A 26,261-nucleotide genomic window follows, 5' to 3' on the forward strand; every position below is an offset into this window, starting at 1 on the left:
CTGTGCTCCTTCCCCTGCCTCTTCTCCCTCCCCCCACACCATTTTTTGCCTATGTTTTACTCATACCTTGATGAAGGGCTCAAGGCCGAAACGTTGGTTTTGCATCTTTATCTTTGCTATATGAAATAAACTGTTGGACCTGCTGAATTTCTACAGCAATGTGTTTTTACTTCAACCACAGTGTTTTACCTTGTTGGAGAAACTGTTGGTCTTAGCTAACCAGAATTGACAAAGGGTTTTGGCTCAAAACCTCACCTATTCTATTTCATTCTCTGACATAATCACAGTTAAATTAATTAGATGTGAAAGTTTCACATAAAGGGGCTGGAGAAATTCAGCCAGTCATACAGCATCCATGTAATCAATGAGAATCCATGACTGCTGAGTTTCTCCAGCTCAGTTGTGTACTGCACTGGACCCTAGCATCTGCAGATTTCTTGTTTACCAAGGTGTTGCTTGTCCATTGAAGTGTACACTTTCCTTGCTCCATGCTCAACAATATACAGTATAACCCCTGTTATCCAGAATTCAAGCAACTGGCAGCCTCAAGCAACCAGCATGAAAATCATTGAAGCTTAAATTTGGTGTGCCTCGCTGTTAGTTCACGCAATGCACAATCTCAAGCAACCAAAAAATTCACTTAACCATTGGTGACAGATACCATGGATTTTATTGTAGTATTTATAATAATCATTAAAATACCCTGGTCTGAATTCAACTCTGCATTTTCTAACAATAGTATCCTTTCACTTGTTGAGAGAAAAAAATGATCAGAGCCTAGATAGTTAATTATTAAGATCATACAAAAGTCTCACAGAAGTAATTACTGGGGATTTGCAAATCATTATAATATCCTGTTGCAATCACGAGTAGAATTCCAAATTGGCTATAACAACAAACAAAGAAAAACAAGAAGCAGAAATTGATTCTCCAGCAGGAATAACCATAGCAAACACCAGGTCAAGTGAAATGAACAAAACTGTGAGACAATGTTGCAGGGAATTACTGAATTTTTAAAAAAACAGAAAAGGATTGATAAAATCAATGGTGTCCTTTGTAGTTTTCTGAATATCTATTCCTTAAATGCAACTCAAGCCAAAATATCAGTTGAAATAGCAAGAATGGAAAATAAGAAAAAGATTAATGTCCTCAAGACCGCAAATTGTGCTCCACTACACACATCAGTAAGCAATATTAGGCAATATGAATTATAAAGAGGATAAATGAAAAAGAGATCATCTCTGTGCTTCAGAGTGAGACGATGCAGTAGAGTCTGAAATGATTTGCTAAAATAAATTCTTGGCCAAAGACGGAACATTGATATTGACCAAATGTACCCCCACACTGTGGGCTTTACACCAAAATCCTTCCTGTTACGGTGGTGTGTCAAGCCTTATTCATATATCAGCTGCAGAAACAATGCCTTCCAATTATGCAGTATCTTCAATCTAGTGATAAGATCTCAATGCTCTTTGTAGGGGCATTGTTAATAAGATATTTAGGCAGGTGACAAAAAGCTTGATCAAAGAGAAAGGTATTTAAAAAAAGAACAAGGTGGAATAGCAGACCTTTAGGTCTTGAGAAATGAAGGTAAATCTACTTCAGGCAGAATGTTTAAATCTGATCTCAGAATTACAGGAGCGTACCTGTCTTGGAAGTTCATGAAGCTACGGACCATAAGAAAATAAGAGATAATGATGTTTAAAAATCTGTGCATAAAAATTGCATCTGCTTGCACGCACCTTTTAATGTGCCAATCACACATAAAAGATCTTTAGCTCATGAAGTATTGGCCAGCAAGCAACTGGCCCAGCCACTCCAGCCATTATTGACGTCATGCTACTACCACTTTTTTTTTACTTCAAGTTTATCCAGGAGTACATCATGAAAACGACAGACAGCAGATAAGGAAATGTTCAGTAAATAATTAGATCTGGAGGAACTCAGCTGTTCAGTCAGGATCCATGTATTTAAATGGTCAGTCAAGATTTCAAAGTGACCAGAGAAAAAAAAATCGAACGTGTCCACAAGAGATATATTGCTGATAATGGTACAGCTTAGTTTTGTATTATAGGATGATGGTGTGCACACCCTGCCACACTTGCTGAGTGGCTAGATATGACTCCAGTTTGGTACACATAATGCTTTATACACATCAAAAGAATGAGACAATACCAATGAAGATCAGATGGATTGGTAATGACCATGTGAGTAAACTAGTACAGCAATTAAATTTTGAGTTAGAGCTGCCCAAGTTCTGGACCATTGGCCACTGAATTCCAGCAAAGTAGCTTGGGAAATCAAATTCAATTAATTTAGTAAATCTAGAGTCAAAAAAAGGTTAGCTTCAATTTTAAGAAGCAAAAAAAATCCTATTGAATTGTGATATAAAAAAATCTGGTTTGCCTACATTGTTCAAGGACGGAAATCTGCCATCCTTACCTTATCTCACCCATAAAGTATGCGACTGACCCATCTGGATGTACTGTATCTGCTTCTTCAGTTCAAAGGAAAATCAATATTTTCCACAAATGCTGTCGTTTTATTAATAAATTAAAAGAAAGGACATCCACTTTTGAGGCCATCCTTACCTTATCCCACCCTTATGTGACTCTAGACCTATCAATGTGGATGTACCGTAACAGCTTCTTAAGTCCAAAGGAAAATATTGAGTGTGTGTGGCCTCCATTGATCATGGTCGACCCCGGGTTTTGCGCCTCTGGTAGTCACTATGGAGTGCCCTCTCCAGGGCGCAAGCAGGACAGATTTGATATGGAGATCCCTCTGTTCTCCATGCAGTGGGATCCACACCCCCACCGCCACCCCCACCTCACTTAGATCCAAAGAAATTATGAAATTCAATACAGTTTGGTGCAAGCAGCATCGCAGGAGTTGCTGAGCCGGTGCTGGGTATAGCAGCTAGGCCCCTTCGGGACTCTGACACCAGATTTTTCCTCAGGTTTACTCCTAAAGCCTTTCCTGTAAGCGGGTATAGCCACAAGGAAACGACAGTTTGATATCGGAGATTTCCCTAGCTTTCAGTAGGTAATGAGCCCCATCTGCCCAAAACCACTTGTTTCAAGATGCCAGTGGCCCATCTTTGCCCCTTCTCCTATCAGTGAGAACAGCTCAATCAGGCATAAAACCTAGACCACACATGAAGGCCAGGAGTTGGACTTGGTTGTCAGAAGCTATTTGAGACAAACACCACGAAGAGCATTTGTGTAGTAGTGGGAGCTCGTCCCTCACCACCCTTCAGCTTTGGAAACCTTCAGAGGAAAATATTGAAGGGCCAAAAATGCCAACATGTCTCCTTAATAAATTAAAAGAAAACTCATGCATTTTTGAGATCAATAGAATAAAAGCAGATCTCTCAAAATGTCCACCTGGCTTGTGCAACAGGGGACAAATATTTTGAGAACAATTATCACTGGAAAATTGCATTATCCATTGCAGATGGTGCAGATGGTGGGGGACAATTATTTCCTTTAAAACTATTTCAGGGAGCCGAAGCTGACAGACCACATGCCTGCCTGTATTGATAGGACAGAAGTGAAGAGGGTTAGTACTTTCAAGTTTCTGGGAGTCCACATATCAGAAGAACTTTCCTGAACCCAACACATTGAGGCAACTGTGAAGAGGGCATAACAACGCTTTTACTTTCTAAGAACTCTGAGGAGACTTGGCTCGCGATCAAGTACTTTATCAAACTTCTAAAGATGTGTACTGTGGAAAATATAGTTGCTGGTTGCATCACAATGTGGTTTGGAAATTCAAGTGCCTAGGAATGTAGATGGCTGCAGAAGGTAGCCAGGTCCATCAGAAATGTTGTCCTCCCATCCAATGAAGACATCTATGTGAGGCACTGCCTCAAGAAGACAGCCAACATCATAAAGGACCCCGAGTATCCTGGGCAAAACCTCTTCTCACTGCTAACTTCAGAAGCCTTAAGATCAACCCCTAAAGGCTCAGGAGTAGTTTCTCTCCAGTAGCTTCAGACACTTGAACCTCTCCTTACTACACTAATCATAAACTAGTCTGACACCACAAATAGGACTGTCCTTGCTATTATAATGGCACCAATTTTTTTTCTTGCATAATGCTAACTGAAAATATTAATTATATATCTTTTTTGTATTTAATATTTCTTTTTAATTTAATTTTTTTGCACACTATCACAATTTATTTTTAATAACGTACTGGGTCAGCTGCAGCAGGTGAAACATTTCACAGCATATATACATTGGGCAATACACGACAACAAACTCTTATCTGCTTTAATCTGCTTTAATTTTGATGGTTGAACAATATTAACATCATGTGCAAGGCCATACTTTTTCTGCTCAAAATCAAGGAGCAAGAGAATGATCGACAAGGGAGAAACATTTATGTTGTCGTCTGCAGCATGTTTCCTCAGAGCCTTCAGAGAAACTGGAAACTACATCCAGAATACACCTTGCGCTGAGGTTGATTCTCAGTATTGGAATTGTGGACCTAAATAGATTATTAAGTGAACAGAATGGGTACAATTTACTCAGTACAACTGAAAAGCAAGCTTTTCTATTTTGTTATCAATGACAAAATTCATTATTTTCTGCATTGGAACAACACGTTAGTTTTGAATAGCTTTAGGCCTTGTTGTATTATGAAAGCAGTTCTCAAGCTAGTCTGCTAGTTCTGATACGTATTTGTACACAATCTACTTCCTCCTATTCTCATTTTGCCTGTAATATTCTACACTAACTGTTCTGGTATCGTATTTTACTCTGTAATCTGTCAAGCTCCTTCTGATCTTGCCCAGAGGGCTTCATTCAGAACAACAGATGATGATCTTAATAACAGCGAGCTGCCTCACTGAAAGGTTTTTTTTTAAATGTCTTACCTTTTCTTCAGAATGCTTGTATTAGATATACACATCTCATTCTCTCTCTGGCTACCAGAACATAGATCCATTACCATGTCTGAGCCTAAGCCATAAGTAACACTTGCATACTCCATCATGGATGCATTGGGCAGCGCCGTGAGCATGGCAGTATAGTGAACTGGGATTAACAAGAAGTGTGTTGTACCAATGACTGGTCCTGCCTTCTGGCTCCAACCCCAGGGGCCCGTATATAACCCTGGTTTCCCACCTAAACCCAGAACCCCTCTGAAGCCTGTTTGTGAACCCTACCTGTGTTGTAAGCTAATAGAAGCGTTAGATCTCCCTCCAGTCAAGTGTGAGCTTTTATCTACGCTACAATTTTATTAGCTTACAAACAAGGATGGAGGCGTTGCTCAAGTCCAGGTTGCTGTTAATAGATCTGCAGTCCCCCGATGCGGCTGAGGATATTGGCTAGATGGCTTTGAAGCCTACCTGAATTTGACCAGGGACGTCTTCCACACAAACAAGCTCCAGATTTTGCACTCATTTCAAGGGTAGGGACAAAGGGGTATGCAGTCGTCCGAGACTGCCCGACGTATGAGGTCACGTTCGAGGTGCTGCAGGCCCGCTACATGAAGGGCCTGAACGAGGTCCTAGTGAGGCACCAGCTCACCCTATGCCACCAACAGCCCAGAGAGTCGATTTACAACTACCTATTGGATCTGTGGATGATGGCTAAGAAGGGCAGGTAGGAGCCCGGTTCGGGCCACATCCAGGAAGATGAACAGGTCCAGGACACCCTATTCACAGGGGTCTGCTCGAGGTATGTGAGGTAGCAATTGTTCAAGTCGAGAAGAAAGAACCTCGCTAGTCATGTTGAGCTGGCCAAATCATGGGAAGAGGTGAGTCTCGAGAACGATGATCTGGAGGCCAGTGAACTCGTGCCCTCGAGTGAGCACCTCTAAGGACTGGCAGCACCTGCTTTAATGGCTGCCACTTCCTGAGCCTGGGAGTGCTTTTTCTGTGCCAAGGGACAGCACCCCTATGCCCTCTCCCTGGCCAAAGGCTGTGGGACGAAGGGACATTGGGCGAAGGAGGTCTGGGGAAGTCCACAGCCTGTACCACTCCTGGATCTGATTCCAGCCCAAGCCGTCTGCCCCAGACTCGCCTGAGATCGCCTGCTGTGCAACCTGCCACTTATGGAAATGGGATGTAAAGGCTGGCAGCCATCTTGCTTTGGCCCGATTTTGAATTCAGCACCATCATTACCGTCAGAGGAGGAAGGCGGGAGGCCATCTTGCCACGCCACGAGGTCAATACCATCTTACCTGCACTGGTAAACTCAGGATGGAGGGGGCCACTCGAGGGAAGAACACGACATCTCCAGCAACCTGCCATTGCTGGACCTCGACCAAAATAGATCTCACCAGCTCAGTAACTCAATGGTAATGGTGAAGGTAAACAGACCTTCGACGAAGTGTCTGATTGACACAGGCTCCACGGAAAGTTTCATAGACTCACAGATTGTGCAAAAATATAATTTAAGAATGTACCCCTCTAATTACCAAATCTTCCTAGCATCTCAGTCCCATTTGGCACGTGTGCAGAAACATTGTATAGTTCATCTGTCATTTGAAGGGGGGTACTTTTTCTAAATCTCTCATGTACATTTTAGATGAATTGTGTGCTCCAATATTGTTGGAGTTGGACTTCCTATGTCACCTTAAAAGCGTGACTTTGGTGTTTTCTGGTCCATTTCCCTCGGTAACGGTTTGGAACAGAGGACTTTCAAAACCAGAATCCACTTGAAGTCTCTCCACGCTGGACATTGACACCCCGCCTCTGTTCCCAAATCTGTAAGCTCATCTTCACCAACAGCAGGAGGTACAACGTGGCAGACAGGGAGTTTATAAAGGCAGAGACCCAGTGCCTGCTGGAGGAGGGGATCATCAAACCCAACACCAACCCATGGAGAGCACAAGTGGTGATAGTAAAGGGGGAAAACAAGTCCAGGTTAGTGATTGGCTATAGCCAAACAATTAACAGATACACATTCCTGGATGCCTACCCCCTTCCTTGCACTTTGGATATGGTGAACGATATCGCATAGAATCGAGTCTATTCGAACATCGACCTGAAAGCTGCCTATCACCACCTGCCAATCCACTCCAAGGACTGCCTGTACATAGCATTTGAGGCTAATGGTCAACTCCATCAGTCTGGAGGATCCTTTTTGGTATTACCAATGGGGTGTCTATTTTCCAGTGGCAGATGGACAGGATGGTGGATGAGTACAGGTTGAAGGCTACCTTCCCCTACCTCGACAATGTCACCATTTGTGGCCATACCATGGAAGATCATGATGCCAATCTCCAGAGCTTTCTCCACTCGGTGAGAGCCCTGAATCTCATCTACAATTCTGACAAATATGTATTCAGGACTACACGACTGGCTATCCTTGGCTACATGGTGGAGAATGGCATCATTGGTTCCAACCCTGATAGGATGCACCCCCTGTCAGAGCTTCCCCTCCCCAGAACCACAAAGGCTTTGAAAAAATGCCTGGGGTTTTTCTCAAATTACGCACAGTGGGTCCCTCAATACGCCGACAAATTTTGTCCCGTCTTAAAGGCTACCACTTTCCCCCTTTTTGCCGAAGCCCAGGCAGATTTTAATTACCTCCAAAGTTACATTGCGAAAGCGCCATGCATGCAGTAGATGAGAATGTACCTTTCCAAGTGGGCTACAAATGTAGCCCTGGCCACTACTCTCAATCGCATGGGCAGGCCGGCTACCTTTTTCTCACAGACACTTCAAGGCCACGAGCTCTGGAACCCATCTGGGGAAAAGGAGGCTCAGGCCATTGTAGAAGCCATAAGGCACTGGAGGCATTACCAGCGTGGTAGAAGATTTGCACTCCTCACGGACCAGCGCTCTGTTGCATTCATGTTCAGTATCGCTAAGAGGGGAAAAAACAAGAATAACAAAATTGCTAGGTGGAGGATCGAACTCTCCATCTACAGTTTTGACATTGCCTACCATCAGGGTCCCTTAACAACCCTTCAGGTACCTTATCCAGGGGATGCTGTGCCACTACACACACCAGTCAATTGTGGACCATACACAATGAGCTGTGCCATCCCAGGGTCACCTGCATGTCTTATTTCGTCAAGTCCTGCAATTTGCCCTACTCAAGTGAAGACGTCAGGGAAATGACCAGGTCATGCCAGGTCTGTGCTGAGTGCAAGCCGCATTTTTTCACCCCGCAAAAGCGCAGCTGATTAAATCATCCAGGACCTTTAAACGGCTCAGCGTCAATTTTAAGGGACCTCTCCCCTCCACAAATCGGAACATCTATTTTCTCTCAGTCATCAATGAGTACTCCCACTTCCTGTTCACCATCCCATGCCCAGACATGTCTGCCTCATCCATTATGAAGGCCCTAGACTCTATTTTCACTCTGTTTGGGTATCCCGGCGAAATTCATAGTGACTGGGGCTCAGCGTTCACGAGCGATGAGCTGCGTCAGTACCTGCTAGTGAGGGGCATCCAGTAGGACTACCAGTTACCCCCCCCCCTCTATCAATGAACCAGAGTTCCCAGCCCACTACCCTTCCATCACAGGTGGACTAGGAGACTCAAGGAGCCCAAGCTCCCCCGGTGCTAAGGCGCTCCACCAGGATTTCCAGACCTCCAGACCGCTTGAATCTGTAAATATCAATGTAAGTATTTCTCTTCTGTGTCAATTACTGGCTTTTGATCCTTGTTCTCTTCATCCACAGACCCTTAATTATGAAGGAAAGGGTGAATGTAGTGAACTGGGATTCACAAGAGGTGTGCTGTACTAACAACTGGTCCTGGCTCCCAGCTCCTCCCCCAGGGACTCTTATATAACCCTGGTTTCCCACCTAATCCAAGAACCCTTCTGAAGTCTGTTCATGAACTCTACCTGTGTTATAAGCTAATAAAAGCATTAGTTCTCCCTCCAGTCGAGTGTGAGCTTTTAGCTACGCTACAGGCGGCTAGTGCAGTACTGTTGCAGTGCCAGGATCAGAACCGGAGTTTGAATCTGACACTATCTCTAAGCAGTTTGTTCATTCTCCCCGTATCTGCGTGTGTTTTTCCCTATAGCTACATTTTCCTCCCACCCCAAAAATACTGGGGTTGTAGGTCAATTGGGTGTAATTGGGCGGTATGCACTCATGGAGCGATAGGACCTGCTACTGTGCTGTATGCCACAATGAGCAATGGAGGTTGGCTGTGTTGAGCAAGAAGTGAGAAAGAAACAAACCGAGTCCAGTGATGTCCCAATGTGAAAGCCTTTCTTCAAAACCAAAACCTGTGATTCAAACCCCCATGTCCAGCGGGGTGGAAATGACGTGGGCTTCCCATGCGAGGCTCGGCCCGTAATTAAAACCCCACTAGATGCCGTCAGTCGCTTTTTTGTCCGCGACTGCTGGGGCCAGTTTGCACGCTGCATAGGTGAGCCATGCTATAACTAACTAAATAAAACATGTTTGTTCCCCTCAACAACAGCAACAACACTGAGTCAAAGGAAACTTCCAGAAAAAAAAACTGCAAAAATGATGTAAGAGAGCATTGAAACACAGATTTCTGTAAACAAACATCTGCTTAATTTCAATGCAGTGCTGGCACCTTCACTTCTAATTCAGAAGATCATGAGTTGAAGTCACAATTCACAGAAATGGGCAATTTCAAGGGATAAAATGTACCATATGCTTCGATTTTTGCCTTCTGTAAAGGCAAAGGAAGAGTCACCATGAGCATTGCCTGCGTCCCCCCCAATAAGAGAAGGAGAGTCACTTCCAAATCACTGAGGGTCAGTAACTTTGCCTCCAGCTCCACAGCTGCATGGACTCCTGTTCAATCCACTGGCAACCCAAGCTCCAGATCTAAAACCTCTGGTATGATCAGGAAGATGTAAGTGTCCAAGGCCTTTCCAGAGCCCTTCTTGCCCTCAGCACGCTCTCCAATCCCACTTCCAATTCCTTTAACCATGAGCCAGTGTTCGCAGCATGGTGTGAGTCTACCGACTGCAAGTCGCCAACATCCTGCTGCCTATGAGGGTCCTTCGGCCGCTGAGCCCCTGGCTGGTCTGCCACCGTGGTTACCTTCCTGTCAGGGTCATGTTCCATGCTTCTCCATCTCAACAAGAGGTGTCTGCTGATCCTGATGCTCTATGACAGTCCACTGCCTCCCTAGAGTTTGCAACCCCTCATGGTATGCTGCCCAGCTTAGGTCCTGCCATCTTGGACGCAGACTTCCATGGTTGCAGGATGTTAAGAAAAATATCCTCAGCTCCTCAAACCATTTAAAGCTTGAACAGAGCCATTGTCATCACAACCGGACAGTAGAACCCCGGGGTGCTGCGCTGTGTCTCCGCTCCTCACACTCTTGGGTCAGCATTGCCATCACAACACCTCCAGCAGTGATTCCATGAAAACATATTACCATATAACAATTTACAATATGGAAACTGGCCATAAGTAATTCAGAATAATATTTAACTGAGTTCTCAGGTCGATAGGGGAGTCAAAAAGGCTTTCAGCACATTGGTCTTTATTAATCTGAGTATTAATTCCACTTCAATTCAACACCCCACTCCTATACTCACATGTCTTTCTATGGCCTCATGTACTGTCCCACCAAGACTACGTGTATATTGGAGGAACAACACTTGATTTTCCACTGGGCACGCTCCAACAGGATGGAATGAACATTGAATTCTCCATTTTCCCTCCCTTCCCCTTTGTCTACTTTTCTCTAGCTCTCCATCCCCTTCCCTCTCCATTCACTGAGCCTTCCCTCTTCCTGGTGGGAGGGCTGGTGTATCCTCCCTCCTTCATGCACCTATTACCTTGTGGCTGTGGAACCATGCTCCTCCTCCTGGCCCTTCCGCCCCCCCGCCCCACCATTCTGTTCGGGTGCCTGTCTACATTTTTTATACCACGATGAAGGCCTCAAGCCCAAAATATTGGTTATGTATCTTTATCTTCACTACATAAAGTATACTGTTTGATCAGCTGAGTTTCTCCAGCATTGTGTTTTTATTTCTACCATGGTGTCTACAGACTTTCGTGTTTTGTTATCGAGTCCCAAAGTTGGGAGGTCATGTTGCAGTTACATAAGATGCTGATGAGAGATCCCAGCTGGAGCATTGCATTCAGTTTTGGCCACCATGCTATGGAAAATTGTCTCCAAGATGGAGAGGGTGCAGAGAAGACAGACAAGGATGTTGCCAGAATTCGCAGGTCTGAGCTATAGGGAGAGGTTGAGCAAGTTTATTCCGTGGGGCACAGGAGGATGAGGGCCGATCTCATAGACATGTACAAAATGATAGAGCAATAGATTGGGTGAATGCAGAGAGCCTTTTGCCCAGAGTAGAGAAATCAATAACCAGAGAACATGAGTTTAAAGTGAGGGGGAAAGGTTATGCTTGAGGGGTAACCTAGGATCAGTTTAGAAGAATATAAGCCAAATGCAGACATTTTGGTCGGCATGGGAAAGTTGGGCCAAAGGGCCTGTTTCCATTCTGTATGACTCTATCAATGCTTCGCTCTCAGTCGTGCTACCCTTTAGGGGAATATAAAAGATCCCACAACTTTTTTAAAACTTTTCTGGGGATTGGCAGTCAATATTTACACATTAACCAGTAAAAGAAAAGTCCCAAATAATTTATTTTATATCTGTGAGACTTTGTTATGTGGAATTTGATTGCTGTGTTTTCAGGTGACTAACATAGATGCACTTAATTGTCTGTGAACCACTTTATGATGTCTTGAAGTTGTAAAAGTAGTTATGTCTTGGGACCTGTAAGGGTTTTACAAGGTTGTGGATCATGAATTATCCATATTTCTTCATGATAGACTAGTGGAGAATGAAGGGGTTACAGATATGTCCTGGTTTCTCGATCCAGATCTGTCACGGTCTGAAAGATTAGGCTCTGTTGGGAGCAGGTGTTAGGTGGGGTGGGAGTTCCAAGATTTGAGTTAGCTGGATAAGGGGAGAGAGGGGGTGGGGGGGATTGCTAAAGCTTTAACTGTGGTTGTTGACCCGGAGACATAAACAAAGTGGTCTGCTTTGTTTACTTGTTTCATTTGAGAGACAGCACGGTAACAGGGCCTTCCAGCACATTAGCCCCGGCAACCAAAACATCGACGTGACCAATTACCCTACTGACCCGTATGTCTTTAGAATGTAGGAGGAAATTAAAGCGTCTGGAGGAAACCCACGCAGACATGGGGCGAATAAACAGTGTAGCCTACACAGATCGATCCCTTTTACATCATACAGTGGCAGGATATAAATATAAATCGAAGAGTGTTCAATGATAGATATGCTTTGAAATGCATTGCTAATTTTCTTGGCCTGGCATTGAGAATGACGCTAGTAGTCGTTTGTTGAATACACGTGCCTTGTCAAATTTTTGGAGAAACTCAATTCAACCATAATGAACAAATGATGCCAAAATTGAGTAAATTCATTATGACGTCATCTGCAAATTTTCTGATGACACCACGGATGTTGACAGAATCACAGGCAGCAAACCAGGAAACATACAGGAGAGTGACAGTTCAGCTAGTTGTGTTGTCTCACAATAACAATCTTGTACTCACTGATTGTGGGCTTCAGGGAGGGAGAAATCAGGAGAATTCAAAGCACTGTTCGAGGAATCAGTAGTGGAAAGGGTTAAGAACTTCAAATTCCTGAGTGGCATCATCTCTGAAAACCTATCCTGGACCTCCGTGTCAATGCAATCATGAAAAAGGCTCGCCAGCAGCTATATTTAGTTAGGAGTTTGAGGAGATTAGGTATGTCACCAAAGACAGTTGGAAATTTCTACAGGTGTACCATGGAAAGCATTCTGACTGGTTGCATCACTGAATGGTGTACAAGTTCCAATGCACAGGACCGGAAAAGACTACGGAGAGCAGGGAGTTAGGGAGTTGTGATCTCAGCCATTGCCATCATGGTATCAGTCTTCATTCCACTGAGGGCATTTAGAAGAGGTGGTATCTTAAGAAAGCAGCCTCTATCATCAAGGACTCTCAGCACCTAGCTATGCCCTCTTCAGCAAAGGAGATACAAGTTCCTGAAGATGAACACCCAATGGAATAAAAATAGCTTCTTCTCCTCTGCCATCAGATTTCTGAATTTGCTGTGAACCATGGCACTAATTAATTTATTTTTAAATGTATTATTATGAGCACAGAGGACCCCAAAACTCAGCACCAATAGAAATTCACCAAGACAAATGGTTACTTAAACAAAGGTTGCTTTTAATGTTCTTTAAACATAACAACAGGATCAATCTTTAACTTATTACTATTAACTTATCTAACTTAACTCCCTTCTAATTCTAAGTGCACATGTGTGTAGTATGTATATGTTCAGGAAAGTTCTTTGATTCACAGTCCAATCTCACTTCTCACTTCTCCAAGTTCACCGGTATCAGGCAATTTAACTTTTATGAATTTAACTTTTATAAATGTTCACCAAGCTCTGGGGCTGAAAGTTAAATGGTTACCACTCATGAAGGTTCTTATTGGTTTCAGAGAGAGATTTGTTGCTTGTTGGATACAGACAAACTGATTCCCTCCCATCAGTGTCTTGCTGAAGAAACTTGCCCTATCATGGGTTTTCCAAATTATTACCACTTCTTCCAGGTCACCACAGAATTCCTCTTGTTTCCCTTATTTCAGGTGAAGTACTCTAGCCAACCATTTCCTCTTGCAAGGACCAGAAGGGTTTTCAACAGGCTGAACTCAGAACTCACAACCCGTCTTCCAAAATGGAGTCTTCAACTTAACCCATTAGCTTGTTTGCCTCTTAATTGGTGCTGGGAAGCATAACAAATACATATGGGATGTCAACAGCTGCAGGAGGTGCCACACTTGCTCCTACACCTCCTCCCTCACCACAGTCTGCAGCCTCAAATAGGCCTTCCAAGTGAAGCAATACTTCACTTGTGTATCCATAGGATTGATTTATTGCATTCAGTGCTCCCTTTATGATCTTCTTGACATTAGATTGGGAGGTTAATTCTCTGAGCACCTAGGCTCCATGTACAGCAGTGACAGAGACCTCCCAGTAGTCAACCACTTCATTTCTGAGTCACACCCCCATACTCACATATGTGTCCACGGCCTTGTGTTACATCCCACCAAGAGCGCCTTCAAATTGGAGGAACAACACCTGGTTTTCTGTCTGAGCACTCTCCAGCCAAAGAGCATTGACTTTGACTTTTCCAATTTCTGCTAACCTCTCCCTTCTTCCCCCTCCCCTTCCCTACCCCTTTCCAGCTCTCCTCCCCCTCCCCTCTCTATTCATGCAGCTATCCTTCCTCCCCTGATCACTGCTGTGCCCCCATCCCTTCTCCACCTATCATCTCCTACCTTTGCAACCACACCTCCCCCCCCCCCGCCACTCCTTTGTTCAGACGCTGCCACCATTTCAGGCTCAAGCCCGAAAGGTCAGTTACGTATTTTTACTTTTTCTACATAAAGGACAATATTTGACCTGCTGAGTTTCTCCAGCTTTGCGTTTTTCCTGTCAAAAGACCGATTTGTGATACACTGCCACACTTGAGCTCATGATGGTAGATTTTACACTCATCCCATCCCTTTAGCCTCCAAGGAATCACCATCAGAGCTTAAACTTAAACAAACACCATTGGTGAGAAATATTTTAGAGAATCCTTTTAAAGAAGTGAAGAGGAATTTTCTGGGTGTTGAATGCATAAAGTCCAGGAACGACACAACTTTGAAGGAAACCATTTCACCAAACATGGCATTTTCACGCACTTTTAATAAGTTGTCCAAATGAACTTCAGTAAAGTTCAAGTAAGTACAGATATATGATTATAACACAAACGTATGCATGAATGATGTTCAAACACCATGCTGGAGAAACTCGGCAGGTCAAACAGTGTACTTTATTTCTTTCTTTGACTTGGCTTCGCGGACGAAGATTTATGGAGGGGGTAAATGTCCACGTCAGCTGCAGGCTCGTACTTTATAAAGCAAAGATAAAGATGCATAACCTCTATTCGAGGTTTGAGTTCTTCATGGAGATAAGAGTAAAATGTAGGCAGGCACCCAAACAAAATAGTGGGTGAGGGGGCAAAAGGAGGAGCACAGGGCCACATGTAAGAGGAGGATGAGGGAGGGTGGGCACACCAGCAAACAGGGTTAATGGGGAGGACCAGGTGACTGTGAATGAAGAGGGAAGAGGGTAGAGAGCTGGAGGAAAGAAGACAGGAAGAGAGAGGGATGAAGAAGAGAGGGAGAACAGGGAGTGGGCTAGCAGAAACTGGAGAAGTTGATGTTAATGCAATCTGGTTGGAGAGTGCCCTGATGGAAGATTAGGTGTTTCCCCCTCAAATTTACAGAAATATCAGCGCAGGACTGGGGCACAGAATTGAAATGGTTAGTCACTTTCATTGATGTGAACAGGTCGAAGGTTCTCAGTGAAGCAATGTCCCAGTCTGCATCCAGTATTTGTGATGTAGAGAAGACCACAACAGGAGCACCGAATGCAGCAGATGACTCCCACAGATTCACAAGTGAGTTTTTGCTTCACTTAGCAGAACTGTTTGGAGCCTCAAATGGTGGTGGAGGAGGAGGTGTGGGTGGAAATGTGACACTTCCAGCTGCCACAGGGAAAGGTGCCAAGGGTGTGATTGGTAGGAAAGGATGAGGGAGTCATGGAGGGAGTGTTTCCTATGGAAAGTGTAGAGGGAAGGAAAGGGGAAGATGTGTCTGGTGGTGGGATCATGTTGTAGATATTGGAAATTGCAGAGCCTAATGTTTTGGATATGTAGGCTGGTGGGGTACTAGGTGAGGACAAGGGGAATATTCTTTTTATTTTCTCAGTGGGCAGAGGGGGCCAGGGCAGATAAGTGGGAAATGGAGGAGATGCAGGTAAGGGCTGAATTGATGGTGGTAGAGGGGAAGTCACATTTTTGGAAGAAGGATCTCAGATGATCTGGACTGTATAACCTCATGTTTGGAGCAGATAATTTAAAATATTTAAATATAATTTAAATTTAGACTTACCGTATGGTAACAGGCCATTTTGGCCCACAAGTCTGTGCCACCCAATTTACACCCAATTAACCTACACCCCCAGTATGTTTTGAATGGTGGGAGCAAACCGGAGCCCCCAGAGAAAACCCACACAGATACAGGGAGGATCTACACATACCTCTCATACAGTGAGGAATTCGAACCCAGGTCCCAATCTCTGGCACTGTAAAGGCATTGCATTAACTGCTACACTAACCATGCCGCTCCAAAGATAAGCTTTCCAAGGAAGAGAATTATAAGTTGTTGAACATGCAATTAATTTTTATTCAAAGACTAACAAACATTGGACAAAATCCTTTGAGCTGTAGAGGAGATATAAAGAATATTTGAATAACTTAACTGAATGCAGATGAGAATTTATTAAGCATGGGATTTCTTTCCATTGCTTTGCCAGTCTTGCCTCTCTCTCTTGCTCTCTCATTCTTTCTCACTCTCTTGTTCTCCCTCACACCTTCTTAACTCTTTCCCCTTACTCTTCCTCTCTCTCTCTCGTTATCTCAGACTCTGTCTCTCCCTCTTCACCTCTCTCCCTCTCTTGTACCCTCTCTATCTCCTGTTTTCTCTCTCTCCCTTTCCTCTTTCCCTACTTGTCTCTTACATCTTCTCTCTCCCTCTCCATCTTTCTCTTTCTCCCTCATTGTCTCACACATTTTTGTTCTCCTTCTCACCTTCCCACATCATTTTTCTCATGGTCTCTCTTTTTCTCTCCCTCCCCTTATCTCTGTCCTCATCCTCACTCTCATTCACTCTCTAGGCTTCTTCAGGTGCCTTCTTCACTAAGAATGTGCCTGCAGAAGCGGAAGCAGCCCTTTGAATTGCCGTTAAGTGGCAGCGTTAAAAGCGCAGTACTGGCCACCTGAAGTGACAGCTGCACCGGATGCACCCCTGAGCACACTCCGACTCCTGTCCCTTCAGGCTGTCATGTTTGGGATGGCTGACTGTCAAAGCTGGGCCAGCCAGCCTGGGCTATCAGTGCAGCGACGTCCCGTGCACTGAAACCGCTGCCCCACTCTCCCAACATATCGGGCTGTTGGTAGAGCGGGGCAGCAGTATCAGTGTGGGGACGTCTCGCGCTGACAGCCCACGCCAGCTGCCCCTGCCCTGACGTCCCAGGTTGGGATCATGGGCAGCTGGGAGGGGAGCTGTCAGGCGTTCGCCAACTGACTGTCATCCCCTTAGCAGCCGCTTTCAGGCAGCTGCATTCATGTGCAGGGTGGGACCTCAGTGCTCTGGTGATTATCCCTCCCAGAGGAGGGTTACAAAGTTCGCCTCGCAGGCACCTCCTGCACTTTCAAGTAGCCTCCCGACAGCCACATATTGGCGTAATATGCGGCTTTACAATTGGGGATCTTGGCCACCTGAAAGTGCCTTCTCTCTCTCACCCTCTCTTGCTCTCTTGTTCTTTCTCACTCTCTCTTGCTCTACCTCATACCACTCTTTCCCTTTCCTCTCCCTCTCTCTCATTCTCTCAGTCTCTGTCTCTCCCTCTCCACCTCGCTCCTGCTCTCTCACTCTCTAGCTCCTGTTCTCTCTCTCTCTCTCTCTCGCTCTCTCTCCTCTTTCCCCACTTCTCTCTTACTTCCACTCAGGCCCTCTCTCCCTTTCTCCATCTCTCCCTCTTATTGTCTCAAGCACTCTTCAACCTCTCTCCTTCTCAAGCCTTCCCACATTTTTTTTCTCATTCTCTCTCTATTTATCTCTCTCTCTTTCTCTCTATCCTCTTTCCCATCTCTCTCATTCAATCTCTCTCACCTCTGCTCTCTATAATCTTTTTCCTTCCATGTTTCTATTGCTCCCCCCACCTCCCTTTTATGTCTTTTCTCATATTCTTCAGTGATCAAATTTCATAGCATGGGACTTCACAAAAAAATCTGTTATCTTTTGCACAACTTTGAATAATTTAATAAAAATTCAATGATTTAATATAATTTTCAGACATTTGGTGATATCCTATGTGTGTATATCAGCTCACTGTGTCGAGATTATTCTGCCAAGATGCATAAGGTAAATACAGATGACATGGCAACTAAGTTGTAAAACCATTTTAGCTTAAATGACTTCAGTCAATACTTTAAACTTTATGGTTCATTAAATATTACTGTCTTCTTTGAAACTTGGATAATACCATTTGATGCAATAATACAAGAGAATAAACTGTATTACATAGAATAAAAATTCTATTAAGTTTATTTCAGATCAAGATTCAGGAATTTTTGAATATAGGTACTCCCCAATTTACGACCATAATTGGTTATATCTCAGAATGGAGGCAAGTTGGATTTTTGCCTGTGAAGTACCGAAGTCTCAAAGCAAACATTTTAATCAAGTCTTTTTTTCATCGTAGATTTGACAATAACAACTCAAAGCTTCCTGAGTTTGTCAATCAATCTTGGCGAATCTTTCCATATTCCGATTCGTGCTTACCTTGTTAGTCAGCGACCTGGGTCCCGGGGTTCGTAAGCTGGACATGGCCATCTTGATTGCGCATGCGCACAGGAATCAAGATGGCCTGCCCAGCCTACTGACCCCGGGACGCCGACTGACAAGGTAAGTGCACACATTTTGGCTCTTACAAGCCCTGTATCCTTGTTACAGTTTGCCAAATACAACATAATCTATGTAAGTTTTATATTTTCTCTTTATTTTTAAAACGAATTCAGACGTTTGTGCAGATGTACACAAATCGCATAGGGAGCAAGTAGGGGAGCACCTGTAGTTGCAGCTTCATGAATGGTTTGCAAAGGAACTTTAATGATTGGTCTCAAAAGAGTGAAATGCTAAAAATACAATTTAATGATGATTGTATGTCTTTATTAATCAAGGATTTGATGCTGGTCATTAAATACGGAATGATTGTTAAAATCTAGAATGATGTGATGAAAACAATTTTTGTCAACTTTTTTTCTCATCTATTTACCTCTCTTTCAATGAGATAGCTTGACATCAACTAAAATTGCCTATTGTTTGAACATGACATTTTGAAAGCCCTTGAAGAACTGTATCCTTAAGTCCCATTCGAAGCCACAGTCATTAACTATCAGATCAAATTATTTTCCTCAGGATACGTGGCTCTGCCTAAAATTAAAATACAAACTCTACAGCCTATACTTCTGCTCCAATTTCTCAGGCACAAGAAAGTGAAATGCAATCTCCAACAGGAAATGTAGGAATTCAAAATCAGAGTGGCATTCTGCAGTCTCTCAGTGTGAAGAAGGGTATCAGATATATGAGTGGTTCCTTTCCATTTTCAGGATATTCCTCATCTTCTCACATGGGTTTTCTTATTTGTGGTCTTGTCCTTCAGTTTGAAATACATGACTTTGTTATCACAAGTATATGTACTGACAAATAATAAAGGTGATGTTTACTTGCTAAGATCGAAATGTAATTTTTGTAGGTTCTCTTTTTAAAGGCAATGTTCAGGTATTTATTGTTGTATCTGGTCAAATTAAATAGATTGTATAGAATCTAGAACATTACAGCACAGAAACAAGCCCTTTGGCCCTTCTAATCTATGCTGAACTATTATTCAGGCCAAGTAAAGTTTATGGTTATCTGATTGTTTGAGTGCAAACTGACGAAACAGTGTTCTCCAGTCCTCTGACCATTCTGCCCAGTCCCACAGACCTGCACCCAGTCCCGAGCCCTTTGTACCTGTCCCATCAATATACCAGTCCAATCTTTCCTAAATGTTGACACTTCCGCTGGCAGCTCATTCCACACTCCCACTATTCTCTGTGTGAAGAAGTTCCCCCTAATGTTCCCCATAGACTTTTCCCCTTTCATCTTTAACCCATGTCCTCTGGTTTGCATCTCACCTAATGACTTGAACAAGTCATTAAAATGAGGCCCTGTCTGGTGTCCTAAGTTGTTGCAAAAGATCCAGTAGAATGATTGGAATCTCCTTCCCTTAAAATTTCAGGCACTTTATTCCAATTCAGTTCATTAAGAAAAACTTGTCCACCCTCCTGGCATTGTTTTAAATCTTCATCTGCTGGCCAAAGCTGGAAGCAATTTTTCTCCATCTACTCTTCTGATATTATTTCATATCAATATTTTTTATTTGAGTATTTATTAAAATGATTTACCACATAAAAAATTGTATTCAGATTGGAATTGACAGTGAGAAGATATCCCCTTCTTGAACTACTGCTATTAACATGAGGGAGAGCAGGGGAGTTAACCTTGGTAAATTGGACAATATTTATAACTAAACCAACACCTCACCTGACCTTATTTGTTAATTCTTAAGCAACATCATTAAAGTAGTTTAATTGCTTGTGGCAATTATCCTCCTATTTTATATTACTTCAAAGTTCTTCATTAGGTGTGTGATATTTTGGGAAAGCCTGAGTTCAAGACAAATATAATTTTTAGAGGATATTTCACTCTATTTGCTTTAGAAAAGACATGATTATGTTAAATTTAGAATTCAATTTGGCCTACATATAAATAACCTTTTGTTTGCCTTGGCCACTTACAATAAAAAAATTGCATTCCAATGTATTTTGTAGCCAGTGAAAAAAATAATGAAGAACCTTCACTCTGATAGAAATACCCTAACATACTGGTGAATGCAAATCTGAAGGACTGTGTGCAGTTTTTGTCACCATACTGCATGAAGGATATCAATAAGAATGAAAGAGCATGGAGAAACTTAACAACAAGGATGCGACCAGAGCTTGAGGAGCTGAGTTCTCGGGAAAGGTTGAATAGGTTAGAACGTAGAACACAGTGCAGAAGAGGACCTTCTTCGGCCCTCAATGATGTGCCAACCCATGTATTCCTTAAAAAAAATACTAAACTCCCCCTACCCCATATCCCTCTATTTTTCTTTCACCCATGTGCCCCTAATAGTTCAGCCTCCATCTCCATTCATGGCAAGGCATTCCAATCACCCACAACTCACTGTGTAAAAAAAACCTTGCTGCTAATATTTCCCATAAACTTCCCTCCCTTCACGTTGTACAGATGTCCTCTGGTGTTTGTTAATCCTACCCTGGGAAAGAGGCACTGGCTGTCCACCCTATCTATGTCTCTCTTAATTTTGTAGACCTCTATTAAGTCTTCTATGCTCCAAGAGAAAACTTCCAATTCTGCTAAGCTTGCCTCATTAAGACTTATTTTCCAATTCACGTAACTAGTAAATCTCCTCTGCACCTTCTCCATAGTTTCAATATCCTTTCTATAATGAGGTGACCAGAACTGAACACAATGTGCTGTGGTCTCACCAGAGATTTGTAGAGTTGTAACATGATCTCTCGACTCCTGATCTCAATCCCCCTGTTAATGAAGCCCAGTATCCCATAGGCCTTCTTAACTATTATATCAAACTGTGCAGCAAAATTGAAGGATGTATGAATTTGAACCCCAAGGTTCCTCTGTTCATCCACACTCTTACTTAATTGACCATTAACCCTTTATTCAGCCTTCTGATTTGTCCTTTCAAAATGCATAACGTCTCACTTATCTGGATTGAACTCCATCTGTCACTTCTCCACCCAAAACTTTATCCTGTCTATAACTTGAAGTAATATTTGACAGCCTTCAGTTCCATCCACAACTCCTCTAACCTTCGTATCTTCTGCAAACTTACTGACCCATCCTTCCATCTCTTCATCTAGGTCATTTATAAAAATCACAAAGAACAGGGGTCCCAAGACAGATCCTTGAGACACTCCACTAGTCACTGGCCTCCATGAAGAATACTTTCCTTTCACTAGTACTCTCTGCATTATACCTACGAGCTATTTTTTTTTATCCACACAGCCAAGGCTCCATAGATCCCAAGCCTCTTGACTTTCTAAATGACTCTCTTATTGGCGACCTTGTCAATTGCCTTGCTAAAACTATGTAGACCACATCTACCAACCTATCCTCATCAATTTCTTCTGTTACCTCTTCAAAAAAACTCAATTAGGCCTGTGAGACATGACCTTCCCCTCACAATCCTTGAATAGACTGTACTTTTCCAAATGCTCATAGACCCTATCCTTCGGAATACTCTCAATAGTTTGCACACCACTGATGTAAGACTCATTGGTCTATAATCCCAGGATTCTCCCTATTACCTTTTTTAAACAAGTGGGCTACATTTGCCATTCTCCAATCCTCTGGAGCCTTCTCTGTGGACAAAGAGGACTCAAAGATCATAGCTACTGCTCCAGCTATCTCTTCTCTCACTTCCCACAGCCACCTGGGTTATATTGCGTCCAGAGCCTGACACTTTTTCAATCGATGCTTTTAAGAAAATCCAACACTTCCTCTTCCTTAATCTCCACATTGTCCAGCACAGAAGCCTGTTCTATTCCAACCTCACCCTGATCAAGTTCCCTTTCCCTTGTGAATACTGAAACAAAGTATTAATTTAGGATCTCCCCAACCTCCTCCACCTTCAGATACATGTTGTCTCCTTTATCCATTAGCGGCCCCACCTTTGTTCTCGTCATCTTTCTGTTATTCACATATGTATAGAATGCTTTGGGATTCTCCTTAATCCTACATGCCAAGGCCTTCTCATGCCCCCTTCAAGCTTTCTAAACCCTCTCTTAAGCTGCTTCTGGGCTACCATATATTTCTCATGAGCCCTTTTTGCTTCCTCTTTCCTATATCTAATGTATGCTTCCTCCTTCCTCTTGACCAGCTGAATCACTTGTTTCATCAACCATGTTTCCCCTTTCCTACCATCTTTTCCCTGTCCTAGTAGGAAAAACCTATCCTGAACCCTGCACAAGTGACCCCTAAACTTCCTCCACATTATTTCTGTGCTTTCACGCTTGAACATCTGTTTCCAGTTAACCTATCATAATTAACCCTTCCCAAATTAAGCACTTTCCAATTTTGTCTGCTTTTATTCTTATCCATAGATATGCAAAAGTTCAGGGAGTTGTGGTCAATCTCACCAAAATGTTCCCCCACTGAGAGGTTCAGCACATGACCAGATGTATTACCCAGAATTAGATCCAGTATGGCCTCTCCTCTCTTCGGCTGGTCTACATACTGTGTCAAGAATTCTTCTTGAATACACCTCACCAACTCAGCCCCATCTATCCCTCTTGCAGTCAGAAAATACCAATCAATATTAGGGAAGATTAAATGTGCCATAACAAGAACCCTGTATTTCCCACATTATTCCAAAATCTACCTGTTTATCTGCTTCTCGGTGTCCCAAGGGATATTTGGGGGCCTATCAACTACTGATACAGTGATTGCTCCCTTCCTATTTCTGACTTCCGCCCATGCCCTCTCAGTGGATACCCCTCTGCACCATCCTCCCTTTCTAGAGCTGTAACACTATTCCTGACCACTATGCGACTCCCCTCCCTCTCTTATCTCTCATTTCTTTCATTTTAAAACACCTAAACCCTGGTATCTGCATCAACCAATCATGTCCTTCCTCTAGCCAAGTCTCGTAATGGCCACAACATCGTAGTTCAACTTATTGATCCATGCTCTAAGTTCATCCCCTTTATTTCTAATATTCCTAGGATTAAAATAGACACATTTCAAACCCTCTAACTGGCTGCATTTATGTTTTGTCTCCTGCATGACCTTCCTCACAAACTCATAACACATAGCATCATGCTTTTAACCTACTGCCCTATTCTCGGCACTCACATTTTGGTTTCCACCCCACTGCCAAATTAGTTTAAACCCTCCCCAACAGCTACAGTAAACCTGGCTGCTAGGATATTGGTCCCTTTCCAGTACAGGTGCAGCCCATCCTTTTTGTACAGGTCAGACCTTCCCCAGAAATCCCAATAATCCACAAATCTGAACCCCTTCCCTTGCCCCTGCACCAACTCTTCAGCCATGCATTAATCAGCCATAACTTCCGATTCCTACCCTCTCTGGCATATGACACAGACAGCAATCCTGAGATTACCACCCTTGAGGTCCTGGTTTTTAACTTATTTCCTAACTCCCTATACACCCTCCTCAGGACCTCATCACTAGTCCTATGTCATTGGTCGCCATGTGAACCACAACATCTAGCTGCTCACCCTCCCACTTCAGAATCTGTTAACTCAATCAAATACTTCTCTGATGCTGGCACCTGGGAGGCAACATATTATCCTAGGGTCTCGATCTCATTCACAAAGCCTTCTATCCACTCACCTAACCAACGTGTCCCCAATCACCATAGTTCTCTTCTTATCCCCTCTTCGCTTCTGAGCTGAAGGGTTAGCCTTGATGCCAGACGAGACCTCCACAACTTGTCCCTAGTATATCGTGTCCTCCCCCCAACAGTATCCAAAACAGTATACTTATTGTTGAGGGGGATGGCCAGAGAGAATCTTTCCACTGTCTGCTTATTCCCCTTCCCTCTCCTAACAGTCACCCAGCTACATGCCTCCTGACATTTGGGGGTGACTGTCTCCCGGAAGCTCCTCTCTATCACTACCTCTTCCTCCTGAATGGTCCAGGATTCATCCAGCTCCAGCCCCAGTTCCCTAACTCAATCTTGCAGGAGCTGCAGCTGGATGTACATCTTGCAGGTGTAGTCATCAGGGACAATGTTGCTGTCCCAAATTTTCCACATGCTGCCTTGGAGAATTTCACTGCCCTAGCTTCTGCCTCCATTAATTCTTCCTAATTTAAATGCAAAGATCTTACCTGGCCTCACCTTGCTGGAATCAAGCTCATCCTCAGCCTCTTCTTGCCAAAGCCTTGATGTCCCACTCCTACCCTGAGCCACTCACTGACCACGCAACTGTCTGCTCTTTTTGAGCTACCCCTCTTTATTTGTTACTGCCCCTTACATTTATTACTCCTCCCACCAATCACCATTATGTTTAACCCTTAACTTGCCCTTCGCTCCCTTTTTAAATGTACTCACCTCAAGCTGATTCCTGACACTCACAGCTCTCTCTAGTCCTTCACTCCTCCTCTTCCTGCAATGTTCCTGAGATGACTATGACCTGAGTCTCCTCTGCACTCACCTCAAGCTGGTTAGGATCTAGAGCATTGGAGAATTATGAGAGATTTAGAAGAGGTATACCAAATTATGAGAGGTGTAGATAGGGTCAATGCAAGCAGGCATTTCCCACTAAGGTCGGACAAGATCTAGAAGACGTGTTGGGGGTGAAAGATGAAATGTTTAAGGGGAACATTTTCACTCAGAGGGTGGTGAGAGTGTGGGTCAAGCTGTCTGTGGAAGTGGTGAGCGCAGGTATGAATTCATCATTTAATAGAAATCTGGATAGGTAGGTGGATGGGTAGTGGGGGGGGGGGGATGTTTGTAGAGCTATCGTGTGAGGGCAGGTCGATGGGACTAGACAGAATAATAGTTCAGCCAAAGAGCTTTATTTCTGTGCTGTAGTGGTCTATGATTCTAACTATGTTTATCTGTACCACACCATCTTGTGATAAGATAAATCACAAATGGATAATTTTGGTTGAGTGTTGACTGAAGATCAGATCCTGGTCAAGATCACTTACTTACCACAACAAAAAATAGATGTTTACCCCATCAGATCCATGATAATGTCCAATTAAGCAATTGCACTTGTCCAGTTTCCCCATTCTCAAAGGAGTATTTTATAAGACCGAATTAACCTATGCGTCTGTAGTGCATCGAATGACTCAAAGATTTGTTGACTCAAGCCAAGGCTTTTATTAACAAAAGACTGGAGCGTAGTACATCGAGGTCGACCAGTCCAGCTTGACCTGGGTCTGGTTAGGAGCATCCCTTTATGACCTGCCAGTAGGTCGTAAAGGGCTACTCAGCCAATCACCATCACTATATGCAAATATATACAAATATATACATTGGTGATAGTATCCTGTAGGATCACAGAGTCATCTTTGGGATTGAACCAGAACACCCACGAAGAACCCACACAGACATAAAATCAAGTGCAAATTCTGCCCAAGGTTAGGACCAAATGCAGGACCTTAGATCTAGAAGGCTTTCGCACTGATATAGAGTTTAGTGCCACCAAGTCTCAAGACAAAAAAAAGCTCATTGCCTTTCAGACCTTATCAAAGCATCTTCCATAACTAAATAAGCAGCCTAGTGTTGATCTGAATTGCCATTTTATCTTTAAATTGACCTTTTCTATCGTGCAACCTTCCCTCTCTACTGCAGTGGCATCAGGTCAGTTTGTACACTCAATTCCCTTGTCTGGGATTTAGATCAATGGTTTCTGATGCAGGGATACAAATGCTACCGCTGAAACAAGACTGACACCTAAGGGTTGAAAGAAAGAATCCAGCTCACTGAGATGAGGAAGGTTTGACTGAGAACCTGGTTGTTATTTTATTTTATGAATAAATATGTAGATTTT

General features: G+C 43.4%; 1 long non-coding RNA gene across 1 annotated transcript in view; it reads right to left on the reverse strand.

The window, feature by feature from the left end:
* Nucleotides 1-25,612, reverse strand: part of LOC138752806 (uncharacterized) — a 37,563-nt gene extending 11,951 nt beyond the window's left edge. Inside the window, exons 1-2 of the long non-coding RNA XR_011350957.1 lie at nt 25,418-25,612; nt 24,812-24,931 (exon numbers count right to left, since the gene is read on the reverse strand). This is a non-coding gene — a long non-coding RNA (uncharacterized lncRNA). The remainder of the gene's footprint in view (nt 1-24,811; nt 24,932-25,417) is intronic.
* Between the last annotated feature and the right edge of the window lie 649 nt (nt 25,613-26,261).

The sequence above is a fragment of the Narcine bancroftii genome, chromosome 2, assembly GCF_036971445.1.
Source record: "Narcine bancroftii isolate sNarBan1 chromosome 2, sNarBan1.hap1, whole genome shotgun sequence".
NCBI classification, from domain to species: domain Eukaryota; kingdom Metazoa; phylum Chordata; class Chondrichthyes; order Torpediniformes; family Narcinidae; genus Narcine; species Narcine bancroftii.